Genomic DNA, 18014 nt, shown 5'->3' with positions numbered 1-18014 from the left:
TTAATTGCTTTTTTGTTGTTGTTTAGTGACATTAAGGCGATTTGACCTTGAAGGGTCTGGTGCATCGATCGTTCAGAATTTTTTTCATGTGAGATTTTGTGTGTGTGTGTGTGTGTGTGTGACATAGTGACGTAATTACATTTGATTGGTGTGTGTGTGTGTGAGAATGCACGGTACAGGATTTCATCATGTGCTTGTCTATGTACAAACATACGTCTGCAAACTTCGAAGATACTTCAAATAATGAATGTTCCATCGGTGTTAGCCCACCAAGTTAGTAGTAGTGTGACGTCACAGGAACAACCGTTCAACGGTCCGTTCAATGGTAAGAGAGCAAGATGTTCACTCCACGACGTGTGGCTGAGTAATGCGTATTCATTGGTTTGCCCTCACCTCTCTCGATACAGACAAGGCTGTGACGTACCGCATCACTCTAGCCTCGCTATCGATGGTGACACGTAGGCGGCCGAGGACTGTCTACCTAACGTCTACCCTCTACCAGAGCGCAACGACCACTGCCTGTTCGTATCGACATCTGTTATCGCATCCAGTTGGCAGGTGGGCTTGGCTGTGACGTCAGGCATCTCTAGTGGGTAGCAACTAGCAATGTGAATCTTTCACGATTTCATGGTGGGGGTGACTTGCACTGTTTAATATAAAAGAAATGCCTGGCACACTATGAAATCAGTAGACGAATATATCTGCAGCAGTTAGCAATTGGTAGAGTGTTATTCAGTTCGTAATAGAAGGAAGACGGTGAGTGTATTTGTCTGTTGGAAATTGGAAACTATTCACCAGGCCACTACTAGGTTCTCGGGTGGAAAGGTTCAATTTAACAAAGAGGAACAAACTGCGGTAAGTGGTAGTTTGCAAGCAATAATAAGAATGAGCGGGCGAATGGGAAGTAAGTTGGTTGAGATGGAAACGAGGGAGCAACTGATGAACAAAAGAGTAAAAAATCTAGAAAAGAGGGTTAAATCGTATGAGAGTGAGAGGGATTCTTTAACGAACTTAGAGATCCCTAACAGGCAATGTCAGGGGTCTCCGAGTTAGTCACGGAAGGGTCGGTGGGGATAACCACAGATCTGGAAACAGATATGGATACTGACGCCGGGTTTCAAAGAGTGGAGACTACTAGGGCCAAAAGGAAAAACAGGAATAGAAAAAAGAAGACTTTTCCAACGGAAATTAACAGGGAAAGGGAAAAAACTCCAAGAGCAGGGTGGAAAACACCACCCCCTGCGGAAGAGGAGATCGTTGTGGTTAAAACCAATCAAGAGGATAAAACGCCAGCGATAAGAATAGTAAGTGAACGATTCCGGAATGAGGGCTGTGCCAGCTATGTAGAAGCTGTCACACGTAATCGATTCGGGGTCGTTGTACTTAGAGGGACAACGATGGAGGGGCGCCAAAAGATCAGGGAAGTGCTCAGGAATGATTGTAGAGTAAACATTAAGGAGGTCAGTCGGTAGCCAAGCGGTTCGGCGTAGGTGCTTTGTTCACTCACTCGAATTGACTGCTGTGTTGGTCGGTGGTTCAAGCCCTAGTCTGAACGATCGATCTTCACTTGCTACCGTCCAACCCGTGTTAGGAATCACACGTTAAAAGGTAAGACCTCGTTAATCCTTAGCTCGCACAAGTTTCGACTTCTGAGGGTTGTTGTTCGTAGGGGTGCGACAGCTGGTTAACGGAAAAACAGATTTTAAACAGATTTAAACAGATCAAGGCCTAACCCTCATACCCTCCTCACTTGTGTTGAGAAAGGATATGGGGATCAGGAACTGATCAGGCTCCTGCTCGAACAGAATCCCGAACTAAGGGAGGGGATATCGAGTCAGAGTGAAAGCGGAATGATAGTGAGGAAACGGAAAGAATGTAGATTCAACAAATGGAAAAAGAATATAATTATGGAGGTGAATGCAGAAGCCAACTGGAATGAGATTGAGCGACATGTATCGATCTACACACCAGGGAGGCTAGGTATGAGTGAGGAGGTCGAAAGGGAGGCTGAGAAGCTTCAGGAGAGACTGAGAGAAGCAAGCTTGAGGTATATACCTAAGAAAGAAAGGATGATCGATTCGGAGAAAGAATGGTTGAATGAGGAATTGGAAAACTCACGAAGAAATGTACGAAGACTGAGAAGAGAGGCACAAGGCACGAGGATGAGGAAGTAAGGAGACGAAGAATAAATGAATATAGAAGTGAAAAGAATAGGTATAAAAGAATGGTAGGGAATGCCAGAATTGAGTGGCTGAAGGACAGGGTAGACCGGATCCAGGAAGAAAATCCATGGGACCGAGTTTACCGACTCCTCAGCGACGATAGGGCTAGAGAAATACCTTTGAACGTCATGAGAGATGATGGATCATATACAGGGGGGAAGGAAGATACCAGCAGATTTCTGTTGAATATGTACTTCCCTATGGATGATCAATCGAGTGACACTCCAGTCAGGCGTCGAATAAGGGAGGAAATAGGAGGGGAGTGGGGTGAGGATCAGCCGCCTTTTTCCGTTGGGGAACTGCGGGCGGTAGCGGTGCAGCTTCTCGATGGTAAGGCGACTGGAATAGATGGGATCCCCAATGAAGTGATTCGAAGGGCAACAGAATGGGTTGGAGAAAGTATGCTGAGATTATTTAACGCCTGTCTGGAAAGAAGGTATTTCCCGGCGGTATGGAAGCGAACAAAGATTGTATGAGTACCGAAGAAGGACGGAAACCCCAGACCCATCAGTTTACTGACAGGCATGGGGCGGATGTTGGACAGGCTTCTTAACGGTAGGGTACAAGTTTGGTGCGAAAGGGAGTTGAAATTCTCTCCAAACCAATATGGTTTCAGAGGAGGAATGGATACGGTAATGGCAATAGAGAAAATGGTGAAAAGGATCAAAGAAAATAAAAGAGGAAGGAGACACAGTCTGGTTGTGGCATTGGACCTGTCCATACAGGCCAGACAGGATGAAAGAATCCCGGTCATAACGGTGAATGAGAGAGAAATTGAGTTCAGAATGAATGTAAAATACCTGGGAATTGTGGTGGACACTGGACTCTTATTCATTAACCACCACAAGGAGGTAAGAAAAAAGCTAAGCACATTGGCGGGGAAAATGGGAAGATGGACCCGGAGGAATATTGGAATGAAGAGAGAGTGTGTTAGAATGATCTATGAAAGGGTAGCGAAACCTGCAGCTATGTATGGGGTGCAAGTGTGAGGGAGTAGAGTGCATGACAGTAGAGTCAGGAGACAGCTTGGCGCGGCCCAGAGGCCCTTTTTCATTGCCGCAGGTGCGGCATATAGGACAGCGCCGACAGCCGCGCTCAGTGTGATCACGGGAATAGACCCACTTCATATAGAAGCCGGGGCTAGATACCATGAATGGAGAATGAATGGGGAAAGGAAGACTCAGGACAGAATGAAAGGTATAGATAAGATACTTCCCTGGATGCAAGGGGGTTTACTGGAGGAGTCGCAGGAAGAAGGGATGCACGAGGTGTATGTGGATGCCGGAGCGAGAATGGACGGGGAAAGAATGGGCATTGGATGGGCGCACGAAAGGAACGCAGGTGAATGGGCTCTAGGGAACGAGAGGATTCATGAACAGAGCAGTGTGAATAAAGCGGAACTGATTGCCATAGAGAAGGTGGTAAAAATGTGGGGTATGAATGATAACCTAAGGGTGATCAGTGTCTCCGCAATTGCGGTGGAAAGGATGAAAGTGGTGCGTGTGAGGAATAAAAGGGTGGCTAGAATATTGAGAATGATTGAGGAGAGGTATAAAAGTGGGGCACGGACAGAAATCGTATGGCGCAAGGGTCACCTACATGACAACCCCGGTAACAAAAAGGCCCACAAGGAGGCGGAGAAAGGAATGCGTAGGGATAATATTTCATGGAATGTGAGGAGAATGAGTAGTGAGAGTGAGGAGTAAAAGAGGATAAAGGAATGGATAAAGGAAGAATGGCAGCGAGAATGGGACAACAGTATGACTGAGCGACTGTTATACAGGTTTTGTAGAACAGTCGGTTATGAGTCACTGGATCTGTCGAGGAAGGCAGTCCAGCTGTTCACGGGGCACGGTAATTTCCAGGGATACTTGGCTAGGTTTAACCTGGCGCGGGAGCCTGAAACGGCAGAACACGTGATAGAGAGATGCATGGACGGCGATAGAACTGGGTGGCGCGAATGGAAAGAACGGCTGGAACAAGAGAAGGGAGGAATGCAGATGAGAGACAGGAATGGAAGGAGAAATGAATGGATACGTGTGGCGAATGAGTGGGCAGAGAGTGTCGTGAGAGAGGAGAGGGATGGATGAGAGGCAAGCTACCAATGACGCTGTTGAAGAAACGACGTTAAAGTAGCGAAAATCTTCCCAATTGAAACAGTCATGGAATAGATGCTATCTGACTTGTGGAGCTCTTACAGGCTGAAAAATTATTTGGAAAATTATTCAGAGAGAAACTGTAAGCACAAGTGATCACAGAGAACTGTATTGAATATCTGTTGACGATCATAGTTATATTTGATTTTTACATTCGAATATTTTCGAAAGAATCGAGTCAATTCCAGTGGTGGGGGTAGATCTCCAAAACTATCGAAATATGCGACTTTCCCGCATTTTTTATATGCCACCCAATTTGTTCCTGGTCTACTCATTCCATCTAAATTAACAACAGCTGTCTCGTTTTGTCTTGTACCTCAAGAGGGTGATCTATCACACATAAAAACACCACGAAAATGTGGAATTTCCATTTTTGTGCATAATAACTGAGATCCAGATCAGTAAGAGGCCTCTGAGATAGGGGTTCAATTAGTTTTTTATTTGTTTGTTAAATATAGTCCTAAACCTTTACGATACGGTTTCCACTTCCGCGTTTGCCCAATGCTACAACCTACATGGTTTTATTGTGGCGATTGACTTCGATAAAAGCCGCTCTGCTAGCTTTTGCTGAATTCACGGCCTTGGTAATACCAGCAGCGGCTCCCGCTAAACTCCCTAGTGCGGATAGTCCAGCAAAAATTGGTATCTTGGGAACAGGAATTATGCGTGATGTGCGGATTTTCTTCTTTCCACCGGCAGCTTTAAGGTATTTACGTGCCGCCTGCAATGCCACAGTGATAGCTTTTTTGCTATTATTCGTCACAAATTGATTCCCACCAGCTTTCTTCAATACATTTCGCACTTTATGGACTATCCCAGCACCAAATGCAACTTTTTTAATTTTATTTTTCTTCGTTTGTTTCCTTTTGCATTTTTTCTTATTGGTACTACAACCCATGCCCATATGTCTTTTCGCTTTCATAATGTTGGTGACAAGTAATGCAGCTGCTCTTTTCCCAATACTCGCGTCTTTCGATTTAACCCTATCCCAAGCGCTGTATTCAAGTTCTTTGTCGGCTCAATGTCTTGCTGCAAGATCGGATGGATGCTTAGAATATTGAATATCGTGTTTTCTGCATTCAATATCTAATTTATTGATTCCAGGATCGTTGCGAGCTAAACGTTGTTTCAGTTTTGTACCCGGTCCACAGTATTGATAACCTCCGGGTAGATGTAATTCGAAAGAAAGTTTGTTTATTGAATCATCAACAAAACCACAACCTCTTTTGATTTATGATCACTTTCAATACGCCCGTATCGTTTGATGATACAGAAATGAATAAGCTAATAACATTTATATAGTCTCCAACCACGGCACGATGCTCATTGTGAAACAGAAAGAAAAGTTTGCTGTAGATAATCTAGATGATAAATTCGGGTGTGGATTGAATGGACAAAGGGTATTCAGACATGGTCCACTACTTCCATCATCAGTTCGAGGACTCATTATAGGACATTCAAATTGTGGAAAGATGAATGCAATAATATCGCTATTAACACATCCACAAGGACTGAGATTTGGAAATGTGTATCTATATTCAAAAAATCAACCTAAATATCAGTACTTGCGAAATGTTTTTTGGAACCTATAAAAGGATTAGGTTTTTATACATTCAGCAATAATGGAGGAATAGTGGAACCCTCCGATGCTAAGCCTAATTCTGTTTTCATTTTCGATGATGTGATATGTGAAAAGTAGGATATTATTACATCATATTTCTGTATGGGACGTTATAAGGATGTTGATTGTTTTTATCTCGCACAGACATATTCACGGATACCCAAACAATTAGTGCGTGACAATACCAATTTCATGATAATGTTCAAACTTGATGAGACGAATTATATTTATTCAGATCATGTATCACCCGATGTAACATTCAAACAATTCCAATTGATGTGTGTTAAATGCTGGGTGGACCAATATGGATTTCTAGTCATTGATAAGGACAGAAAAATAGATGAAGATAGATATCGCAAAGGATTTGATAGTTTTATGTATCCATGATCTTATTATTCAAACTTATTCGATCACTGAATATTGTAGAGGTCACTTCATCAGCGAATTGAGCTATAATTTAAAAAGAGCATTATGAATACGAAAAATGCTTCTGAAAATAAAAACAGTGAAATTAATTTGAAACGTCAACTAGTAGAGATAACAGAAGCTGTCAGGCAGAAATTCAACTCTATCAAGAATGATAATATTGAAAATCGTACGACAGTGTATCATCTGTGAATAGTCACACGAGCACACTTCAAGACGATATGAGAACAACTCTATTCGAAACACCATCATCGTCCCACATCGATTCCTCGGATCATGACTCCTCACCTAACATGAATGAAAGTCGTGATGATGTTTTAGCGAAACATTTGAATAATGTAAAATCTAGAAATCCAGCATATGATGGAACATTTGGTGTACGTATGGATCCTATTACACAAAAGCTGAAAATGGGAAGTCTAGTGGTACATTTCCAAGATGGAAACATTTCATTTTGAGATGCTGATAAAGTGAAAAAATATGAATGGGCAGGTAGTCCAGACTTGTATGATATGATATTTTTGAAGAATCCGCAAGATGTTGATAATGAAGAAACTCGTCAAGTATATTTCAAAATATTGAAAATAACGAATGCTCCATATAAACAATATCATCTGAAGAATGGTTCCAAAAACACAAATTCTAAAAGATTTCGTGAAGTTATCAAACCTCTATTAGACTCACGACAATATCCAATAAGAAGTAGAAGTAACATAGGTGGAGCACTCAAACGAAAGAAAATGGAGAAAACATATAATTCTAAACCTGTGAATTATGTGTACTGGAATTCACCGAAAGAGTTAGTTGCTCGTCTACGACTATTGGCATCTTCAGAGTCAGCTGGGCATACTGGACATGACAATGAAATAATTTCAATAATTGAAGAATTACGTGAAGAAGGTATAATTTATTTATATATCCATAAGTAATGATCACTATCATCTCGTCATTCAATGCAGTAACATTATCAACTTTTCCTTTCAATCATTTTGAAATAGCATGACTCATGAAATAAGTGATATCAAACGACAAGTTGTTAATGAATCACATAGACCTGCAAGACGTAATTTTCGTAGGAGAATAACTACCATCAAAGGTTTTGCAGATCTATGACGAATAGATCTAGCTGAACTACAACCTTTTGCAAAAAGTAATAAAGGATACCGATATATACTTGTAGTGATTGATTGTTAATCAAAATATTTGTGGACTGTAGCAGTTAAAAATAAAACAGGTAGTACAATAACTAATGCAATGAAAAATGTACTGAAGGAAGCCAAATTTTCCCCCAAACATATACAAAGCGATCAAGGTAAAGAATTTCTTAATAAAAGTTTCTCATATCTCATGCGAGATTATAATATCAATCATTATTCAACATTTAACACAAAGAAGGCGGCTACAGCAGAAAGAGTGATTCGTTCAATACAGGCATGGCTCCACAAGGAATTTTCGATGAGAGGTCACCACAAATGGCTTGATATTCTTCCAACTATAACTAGTAGATATAACAATAAAGTTCATCGTACAATAGGTATGGCAACCATCAATGTTGATTCAACAACAAAATTGAAATTCAAAGGTATCAAAGGAATTGGAGGAAAACAAAGTAAACCCAAATTCCAATTGAATTGAATTGTACGTATAAGCAAGTACAAACATATTTTTGAATAGTCTTACACTGCGAACTTCACTACGGAGCTCTTCAAGATTGTTAAAATCAATAAAACCACCTCCACGACCTATTATCTTGAAGATATGAATGAACAACGTATTAGAGGATATTTTCACGAAGAAGAGTTATTACGGACCCAAAATCCTGACGTATATCTGATTGAGAAGGTGTTGAAGAAAAGAAAAAATAAAGTATATGTAAAGTGGTTAGGCCTTCCTAGCGAACAAAATTCTTGGATTGATGAATCAAATATGGTTTGAATGTATCTACTATTGTATTTATGAACGAAATAATGTTGAAGTTCATTATTGTTTTCATTTCATTCCATTCCCGCTTATATTTTTCAACTCACGCTATTGAAAACACATTATCATTCCCAAAACTAATCGCCGTCACTTTGAAATGCAGTATCCAACTCTTTTCGTCAATTATCTCTCACTGTTAATGCCGTCTCATAAAGTTGAGTCGACTCCTCAAGCTCTGCCTGAGCTTGCATTCTCGAACGTTGATTGAATTGATTATCTTTAATAATTTTTGAACGGAGTTCATCTACATCAGTACACATTTCAGCCAATTCAACCTTCGCTAATGTAATCTTAGCATCTAATGCTTGAAGGATTTCCTTATTAACATTAATAGCCCGCTCACTCTTTTCAATTTCAGCAATAGCCATCTGCGCCTTTACAAGGCGGCATTAAGCTTCCTTTTTCATTTCTCCAAACCGATGTAGAGGACTGAAAGAAGATAGCGATTCAGCTTTCAAATCACCCTTCATTTCTTTAGGTGAACCTTTTGGCTTCCTCTTCGATTTGTCACTTTTCGTTGTGGGTTTTTTCTCTAGCACAACACTTTTCGATTGTTTCTTTTCTCTGAACTCAGTGACAATCGATGAAGATGCATTAGTAACCTTCCTCTTGATTGTTCTAGATTTCTTATCAACACCAAAAAGAAGGGTAGATGAAGGGTGTTTGAGTGGTGATGATTGCGAATCGATTAGATTTTCAATAACAATTTGCTCATTTGGTTCCGGCACATTTGCAAAGTTAACAAAGTCTTCAATATCAAAATCATTTATCGAATCTTGACTCGATAAATGTAATACTGGAATATTTTCAAAATCAGTGTGATCGATATCAACAAGTGGTGAACCATCTTCAGCAATCAACAACGGCATAGAACTCATAATAATGATTATTTAGGTCTGAGGAATGATATGTGATAGCAATAGAATGTGAACAGGAAAGGTGATGATGTTACTGATATTTCACCTTTTATAGAAGAAAATAAACTAACGCATGCACTCTTCTATCAACTATCCCAATCTTTCATTGACTAGCACATGCGCTCTTGCATGCACTCTTCCATCAACTAGCCCACTCTTTCATTGACTAGCACATGCGCTCTTTCACTAAACTGTTCACGCATGTGACGATCTTTGTCATTCAAGAGGAACACTCTGTTGCATGCATTTCAAAATGAGATAAAATAACACAAATAGATTCAAAATAATATATTCATCAATAACAGAAGACAATGACATTAATAAAACAAAAAATTAAAAGTGTTGATGTGTCTCTGTCGTTGTAGAATGTTCTTTGATTCTTCTCGTCAATGTTTGTTGATCACGTGTCAGACAGAAACATTGAAGGAAATGAATTCTCCTATTGGGGTAGAGTTGACCAACCTTCTCACACAGATCCCAAGTACTTCTACATGAAGTGCATACATGATTCCAACAATTCGTTGTGTATGTATCACAACGCAAACAACGTAGTAGCGGAGCTGGAATAGCAGCACAGGTAGCACAAATATTTCTTCAAATACCCGTATAATTTGATATTATAGGTTCGGAACACTTTAGGCACTGTAACCGTTGCTGACGATATTCTATTTTTGGCCGCTTCGGTGGATGAGATGGAGGCGACAGCTGAATCCGCGACACACAATCATTGCACATACCAGTGCAAGGATTATTTGTTTCCTTAAGTCTACTTATTTAGCAAAAGTAGTACACAATAGCCCCCACTATCATCATTGGGTAAACACACTTTTGGTTTTTCATCCCACTCTTTTGGAAACGTCATTTTACTAATTCGATTAGAAATAATAAGAGATGGCTTATTGAAACTCTGACTGCTCTCTCTTACAACGACATTCTCTATTTATACAAATTAACATCATGTGAAAGTATAGTGGTGAAACTTATCCTTCTTTCCCACTCAAAACGAGTCAAGTGGTAGGTGGGAGTCGTACCACTTCCACTTCCTATTCAATCATATAAGTCGACTTACCATCCTGAAGTTCATTCATTCACTCTACAACTGTGAGCAAACAAGTGTGAGCAAACAACAAGATGAATTCTGAAAAAATAGCTGCTGCATTAAATAACATATCTGCTATTGATGAAAATAATTGGATAGACGAGTCAGATGATGAGGATGTCAACATTCCACTAGAGGAAGTGATAGTTGAAGAAGATATTGGAGTCGATGAAGACGTGATAGATGAAGTTGAAAATGAGGCCAATGAAGATGATGACGTGGTGGAGTTTGAGGGGATTGTGGATGTTTGAAATTCGAAAGTAACAAGAATAACAATCTTCATGGAACTCTGAGTGATAATTACGAAAAAACTAATAAGAGAGAGGGAAAAGACACTGCCCCAACCACGCAGTGTCTCGTGTACACCAACCAAAAAAGTGTGTACTCCGAGGAAGAGAGAGAGAGAGAAACCAGGAAACGATTACAAGTCGTCATCAGAATTCAATATTTCCCAATTGTGCATGAGAGCTCGCCTTTCTGACCAAGTCTGACTCCCTTTCTCTTCCATCAGTGCTTGTAACATGAAGCACTTGAATTCGGGATTCGGAGTTCTCCAACGTTGAAGGACATCTATATGTGGTTCTGTTGTGGAATCGACTTCCATATCCATGTCCACATCCGAATCATTGTCGTTGTCTTCGAAGTTGGGATCTCTAGGTATCGACTCGGGTTCCAACTGGGGTCCGGTCGTGGAATCAGGTTCCTGAGTTGTCGACATGCTGGCGATAATTACTCAACTGAATATTAGATTGAGGAACTCCTACATTTATACTATTCAAATCTAGGTGGGGATAGGTGGGGGCTATGCAATGTTGTAAAACTAATAAGGGAAAGGGAGAGGGAGAGACACTGCCCCAACCTCGCAGTGTCTTGTGTACACCAACCAACAGTATGTGTACTCCTAGGAAAGGATTAGGGATTGATTAGGGGTAAGGGAATTACTCTATTGGGATTGGAGATGGTGGAAGACTATCCTCGATGAGGATAGGCAGGTCAGGAGGATCTTCCTCATCGGACTCGTCGGACTCGTAGGAGTCGCCCCACTCATCGAGCTCGTCGACCCCGTACCAGTTCCAGAACTCATGATGATCCTCAGCCGATTGGGAAGGATCCGGGTACTCACTGTCCGAAAGGTCTTCTTGGTCGGTCCCGGTGACGTGTAACACTTGCACCTTGTAATCATCATCCGGGAAGTCGAGCTCAAGCGAGTGAGGTGACGTGGTGGAAGTAACAAATCCTTCCTGGTAGTTTTCACAGTAATTAAACTGATACCCCGGGTAGCTGTATGGTTCGCTAGTTGAATTAGGTTCCATCTCGAAGCTAGCTGATCAACTGAATGTTTCATTAGATGATTCCTACTTTCATACTTTTGAGAGGGAGTGGGGGAGCAGTGGGGATTGAGTGGGGGTGAATTGCAAAGTGACATAAGACATATTCAATGAAAGAGATACTTGAATGGATAAAATACAAATGAAATATACTTGTTGATTTCATTATAAAACATGTCTTTATTTTTTTTTCTCAAGAGAATATTTACAAGAGACTAGAGAACATAAAATGGTTGTGAGAGATTTGTATAGAAGACCATGGAATTGAAATAAAAAACAAATGATAATGAGACGAAGTGAAGAACAATACCCCAACCATCCCATTGTTCAATGTGTATCAAACCAAAACAATGTACACCCTTTATTTCATTTATTTTTCATTTTATTTATATATATATATATATATATATATATATATATATATATATATATATATATATATATATATATATATATATATATATATATATATATATATATGATGAGCTGTTTTCTCGGGTTTCGCTCCGTGTTCTGTGTATTTTCTCCCCATAAGGATTATTTTCACAACGTTTCGGCAAAGTCTCATTTGCCATCTTCTGGTGATGTCTGGTTTTTTCAACAAGTCTAGTTGTCAATCAATCAATCAATCCATAGCAAAGTCAAGGACAAGGTCCCTCTAATAAACCAAGTGAATGTTGTGTATAGTATTCCGTGTCAATCATGTGACAGGATATATATTGGCCAAACTTCACGATCATTAGGTGCTAGAATTACTTCGCACAAAAGTGACTGTAGATTACATCCAGAAAGATGCTCTTTAGCAGACCATGTGAATAATTTGGACCACCTTATGAATTATAACGCAATGAAAGTATTAGCCACTGAATCAACCTCAGTTAAGAGGTCCTTTCTAGAAATGTCTTACATTTTTGAAAATAACAATTGTATGAATAAAAAAACAGACATTAATCACTTGAGTGAAATTTATTCCTACTTATTGACTCTAGATAAAAGCTTTTACAAAAACAATATCAATTTAAACAATTCTATTGTATAATATATCTTAAATTTAATCTTTCATAATAATTTTACCAAACATAAATTTTACATTATACACTAGAGTACACTTGGTACTCCTAGTGAGAGCATATAAGTTTTATCAATTGACAGATGTCACTCTGGCATTTTAACGTTCTATTCTCAGACTCGTTCATTTGAATCCTGCACGCATGGTATGAATAACGGTCTGACGAATAACAATATTTTATAAAAAATAATCTCAAGCATTTAGAATTGTGTATCAAGTTTCATCTTCTCCAATGTATCAACATTTTTTCTTTAACATCAATGTAACCATCCTCACATAAGATGTAAGTCATGAACAATTAATATTTTTGATTTTACCTTAAAACTTATATTATTGTAGTTTCCCTGATGATGGAAATAAAATTTTCCGAAAGCTTGGACTAACTTAAAAGAGTACTCATTTACTTGCTGCAATACCCCACTATCCAATAGTTTTTATTCTTAACTAGTCAGCAACGACTACCCTTCCTCTAATCTACAGGCATGGGGTTCTACCAATCCGTTGGAACTACTTACGGAGACATGACATTGAAGGACGTGAAACTATGGTCCAAAACTAAAATGAAACTAGCCAAAGAGATTAATAGAAAAAGTTTCCTATTACAGTGCAGAAAATTCAATATTCTCCCGAATCACATCACGAATACTACCAGACCGATAGAATCCCTCTTACAAAGACAAGAAGTGTACACCAACTTCAAAGAACAAAATTACAGGTTAGGAATAAAACTTTTGAATATAGAAATTTCGTCAAATCATAAATTGATACAAAAATTGGAAAAGCTTCTGGAGTCACTAAAGAGTAATATAATATCACAAACAGGTGAATTAATTTTTCAAAATTTCATGAGCAGACAATTTAAAGCATATAACAAAATTTTCCATAGAGTCAAATTAAAGAATATCAATAAAATTAATAGTTTAAAACAAACAAATTTAGATTTAAAATTAAAATCAAATCCTAAATGGATTAAGAACATTTCGAACATACCCATCCCTGATGAGGTATCAAAGTTTCTGGCATTAGGCCCCAAATTTAGTATTGAACCATTAGTAGGTAAGGACATTTCTATCAAGAGGATTTTGGCTGATGTAGATTATATTACATCGAATATCCTAGACCAGTCTCAGAGAAATATCACTATGGCAAGGGCTTCCAACGTTATTACCAATCATATCCATAACACATCTCACCATACAACAGTGTTTCGAAATTTATTATTAAAGTCAAAAAAATTTTTGAAAGAAAACCCAAATTTAATCTTAACTTCTTCAGACAAAGGCAATATCACAGTGGTTATGGAAAAAGAACAGTATATAAATTTGTCAAATGAGATCATCCTAAATAATACATCATATACAGAATTAAATAAAGATCCAACAACCTCCATTCAAAGAAAATGTAATACCTTCATTAAAGAACTTAAAAATAGTAACTATATTGATGAAATAACAAAAAAGAAACTTACTTGCTATAATGGTATCGCTCCGAGGTTCTATGCTTTACCCAAAATACATAAACCTACACTATCGGTGAGACCTATTGTAGCCTCTATAGGTGCGCCTACTGAGGCTCTAGCCTCCCTTTTAACTAGTATTTTGACCAAAGCATATGAATATGACAATGACTACTATATAAAAGATTCATTTGAAGTAACAGAAAAATTTAATAACACTACTTTACCTCCAAACTATATCATAGCTAGTCTGGATGTAGTCTCCTTATTTAGTATCGTCTATTTAGAAGCATGTCTGAGATCAATCCATAAGAATTGGAGCAACATAAGTAATCATTGTAACATTGATGAAGAAACCTTTTCCAAATTATTAACCTTCCTTTTTAACAGCACATACTTTTCCTTCAATAACAAATTTTATAAGCAAACCTTTGGAACTCCCATGGGAGCATCTATTTCTCCAATATTAGCAACATATGTGATGGATGATGTATTGGACACAGTAATACCAGTATTATCCTTTAAACCTCATTTTTTGAAAAAATATGTAGATGATATCATAGTTTCATTGCCTCATGATGGCATCAATGAGATTCTTGACACTCTCAACAGTTACGACCCATACATTCAGTTTACGATAGAAACAGAAGATAACTTGCAGTCAGTACCATTCCTGGATACAAAGTTCATCAGAACAACAGATAACAAAGTCTTAATTGACTGGTACAGAAAACCTTGCAGCTCAGGTAGATACATGAACTACCTATCGTATCATAAACATTCGATGAAAGTGAACTTGGTCAAGCAACTGAAAAATAGAGTGCTAAAAATCTCTGACATAAGCTTCCATAGTAAAAATCTTAAAATTCTTGCTAATCTTTTCATAGAAAATTCTTATCCAATCCGTTTGATAAATAATATTTTGTTCAGTACACCAACATCTCTGGAAAACTATAATTTAACTTCCAATTTAACCCTCCCTGTCAATGACAATATAACTAGTGATGCTCCAACCCAATTCATTTTTACATCCTTACCTTTTATCAAGGAGATCACTCCCAAACTATCTAGGATTTTTCAAAATTTACCTAACATTAAAATAGCCAATAAAACGGTACTTACCATTAAATCAATCCATAGCAAAGTCAAGGACAAGGTCCCTCTAATAAACCAAGTGAATGTTGTGTATAGTATTCCGTGTCAATCATGTGACAGGATATATATTGGCCAAACTTCACGATCATTAGGTGCTAGAATTACTTCGCACAAAAGTGACTGTAGATTACATCCAGAAAGATGCTCTTTAGCAGACCATGTGAATAATTTGGACCACCTTATGAATTATAACGCAATGAAAGTATTAGCCACTGAATCAACCTCAGTTAAGAGGTCCTTTCTAGAAATGTCTTACATTTTTGAAAATAACAATTGTATGAATAAAAAAACAGACATTAATCACTTGAGTGAAATTTATTCCTACTTATTGACTCTAGATAAAAGCTTTTACAAAAACAATATCAATTTAAACAATTCCATTGTATAATATATCTTAAATTTAATCATTCATAATAATTTTACCAAACATAAATTTTACATTATACACTAGAGTACACTTGGTACTCCTAGTGAGAGCATATAAGTTTTATCAATTGACAGATGTCACTCTGGCATTTTAACGTTCTATTCTCAGACTCTTTCATTTGAATCCTGCACGCATGGTATGAATAACGGTCTGACGAATAACAATATTTTATAAAAAATAATCTCAAGCATTTAGAATTGTGTATCAAGTTTCATCTTCTCCAATGTATCAACATTTTTTCTTTAACATCAATGTAACCATCCTCACATAAGATGTAAGTCATGAACAATTAATATTTTTGATTTTACCTTAAAACTTATATTATTGTAGTTTCCCTGATGATGGAAATAAAATTTTCCGAAAGCTTGGACTAACTTAAAAGAGTACTCATTTACTTGCTGCAATACCCCACTATCCAATAGTTTTTATTCTTAACTAGTCAGCAACGACTACCCTTCCTCTATATAAATATATATATACAGTGTCACCGATGAAGTCCGCATCAAATGGGAAACTTTTTTATTTATCGTTTTATGTGAAATTTGATTTTGGCAGTAGATTCTGCTTGAGATATGATGTCAAATGGCGTACACAAAATAGGTCACGTGATTTCCTTAACCTGTCAAAATTGACATTTAAAAAAAGAAACATCGAAAAATGACATTATTCTTCAAAATATCCAAAAATATCAAAGGATAAAAACATTTTCTTTTGTAATTTTATACACACACACCAAGTTTCAAACCCATAATAAGTATTTTATATTTTCACTATTTTTCCGCATTCCTGCTTTTTCTACTTATCAAAATTTAAGCACACCTGTACTAAATTGTTTATTTTAACTAAACTCGTCACCGAATTTCTTTTTTAGTTATATAATAATATTTTAAGAGCCTCTTTGATGTTAAAAACAAATTTTGAAAAATAAAAGTTGTCAAACTTGATGCAAAGTTCATCTAGTTTCAACGAGGCTTTCAAAACTATACAGTACTTGAGTTTTTTAATGAGCAAATGGCCACTGCTGCTGGTTGAGTATGGGTGGACTGCTCTGGATGACTGGAGTTGTCGTACTGATTGTTGAGAAGCGTTTTCCTCGGGGTATCAATATCGTTGGGAGTGGAGGGAATGAGGTGGGGGCGTGCATGCGCAATGGTGGGAATGGGATGGGGCGAGCAATGGTGGAAAGTGGGCGGGCGAGCAATGGTGGAAAGAAAGCAGGCCGCGCTCCGCGTGGCCTCCGCCCCGCTCGCGCTGGCGCGAGCGTAGCGGGGCCACCCCACCCCCCTGGGAGTGGGGGCGATGGTTGCGCTCCGCGCGGTCCCGGCGACGGTTGCGCTTCGTGCGGTCCCGGCGACGGTTGCGCTACGCGCGATCCCGCCACCCCGATTCGCTACGCCACAATTCAATTAGTACGTCATCTGTTGGTTTTGGTTCTATTACTATGACATTTGGGTTTATGTCCATTCCTGGATACCATTACCATTATGTTTTTTCTCCAAAACTACAACTCTCTGCTCCAAAGCGTCATATTTTTTCACCGTAGATGCTGTTATATCGGAAATTTTCATTTCTACATCGCTTTTACGATTATCATATTTACGTGCAAGAGTTATCCGAGCCTCTGCAATTTTATCATCGAATGCTTGACGTGCATCGCGAGCAACATTACCTATTGTGGATTGTATTGCAGCTCGTAAGGCTAGAAGTATGACCTCTTTTGCTCCATTAATTTCCCCCTCAAGATATGATACAGTTACACAATCACTCTTGTCAATTGGTTCGCTTGTATTTTTCAATATTTTCCCTTGCATGTCATAATGACAATCTTTTGTTAATTTAAATCCATTCCCGGGAGGACCTCGAATCTATTGTTCTAGACATTGTGCACCTTACGATGATTTTTTTAAAACTGATATTTCTTTCATTTACATTAAACTATATACTTTGCAGTAATTGGTTAGGAAAATAGAAATAAAACAAATAATTTTTTTAAAATCATTTTATATTCATCAAAGTAATACTTATACATGCACAATACATATACATACACAATACATTAATATCACATTGCAGTTTTATTCATGAATACCTACAAGAATAGCAATATTGGATTTTCCAGAATTGAATAGATTTTCAATTATTGATCTCGGCAGACAAT

At 38.2% G+C, this 18014-nt stretch overlaps 1 protein-coding gene and 2 long non-coding RNA genes across 6 annotated transcripts in view; 2 read left to right on the top strand and 1 right to left on the bottom strand.

Annotated features, from left to right (window-relative positions):
- The window catches only part of LOC111516200 (cytochrome P450 4C1-like), a 221581-nt gene that overhangs the window by 54262 nt on the left and 149305 nt on the right, over positions 1–18014 (top strand). The window lies entirely within an intron of this gene.
- Positions 12789–13417, top strand: LOC141487266 (uncharacterized). Its single transcript, XR_012468293.1, has 2 exons — positions 12789–13101; positions 13158–13417. It is a non-coding gene; the product is annotated as an uncharacterized lncRNA (long non-coding RNA).
- On the bottom strand, positions 13296–15824 carry LOC141487267 (uncharacterized). Its single transcript, XR_012468294.1, has 2 exons — positions 14704–15824; positions 13296–13384 (listed from the first exon to the last, which is right to left on the bottom strand). It is a non-coding gene; the product is annotated as an uncharacterized lncRNA (long non-coding RNA).

The sequence above is a fragment of the Leptinotarsa decemlineata genome, unplaced genomic scaffold (assembly GCF_025532065.1).
Source record: "Leptinotarsa decemlineata unplaced genomic scaffold, Ldec_3_MD MMD2_tig00078422_RagTag_RagTag, whole genome shotgun sequence".
Taxonomy (NCBI): domain Eukaryota; kingdom Metazoa; phylum Arthropoda; class Insecta; order Coleoptera; family Chrysomelidae; genus Leptinotarsa; species Leptinotarsa decemlineata.
The sequence above is the reverse complement of the archived record's forward strand: the minus strand, read 5'-3'. Positions and strand labels throughout refer to the sequence as shown.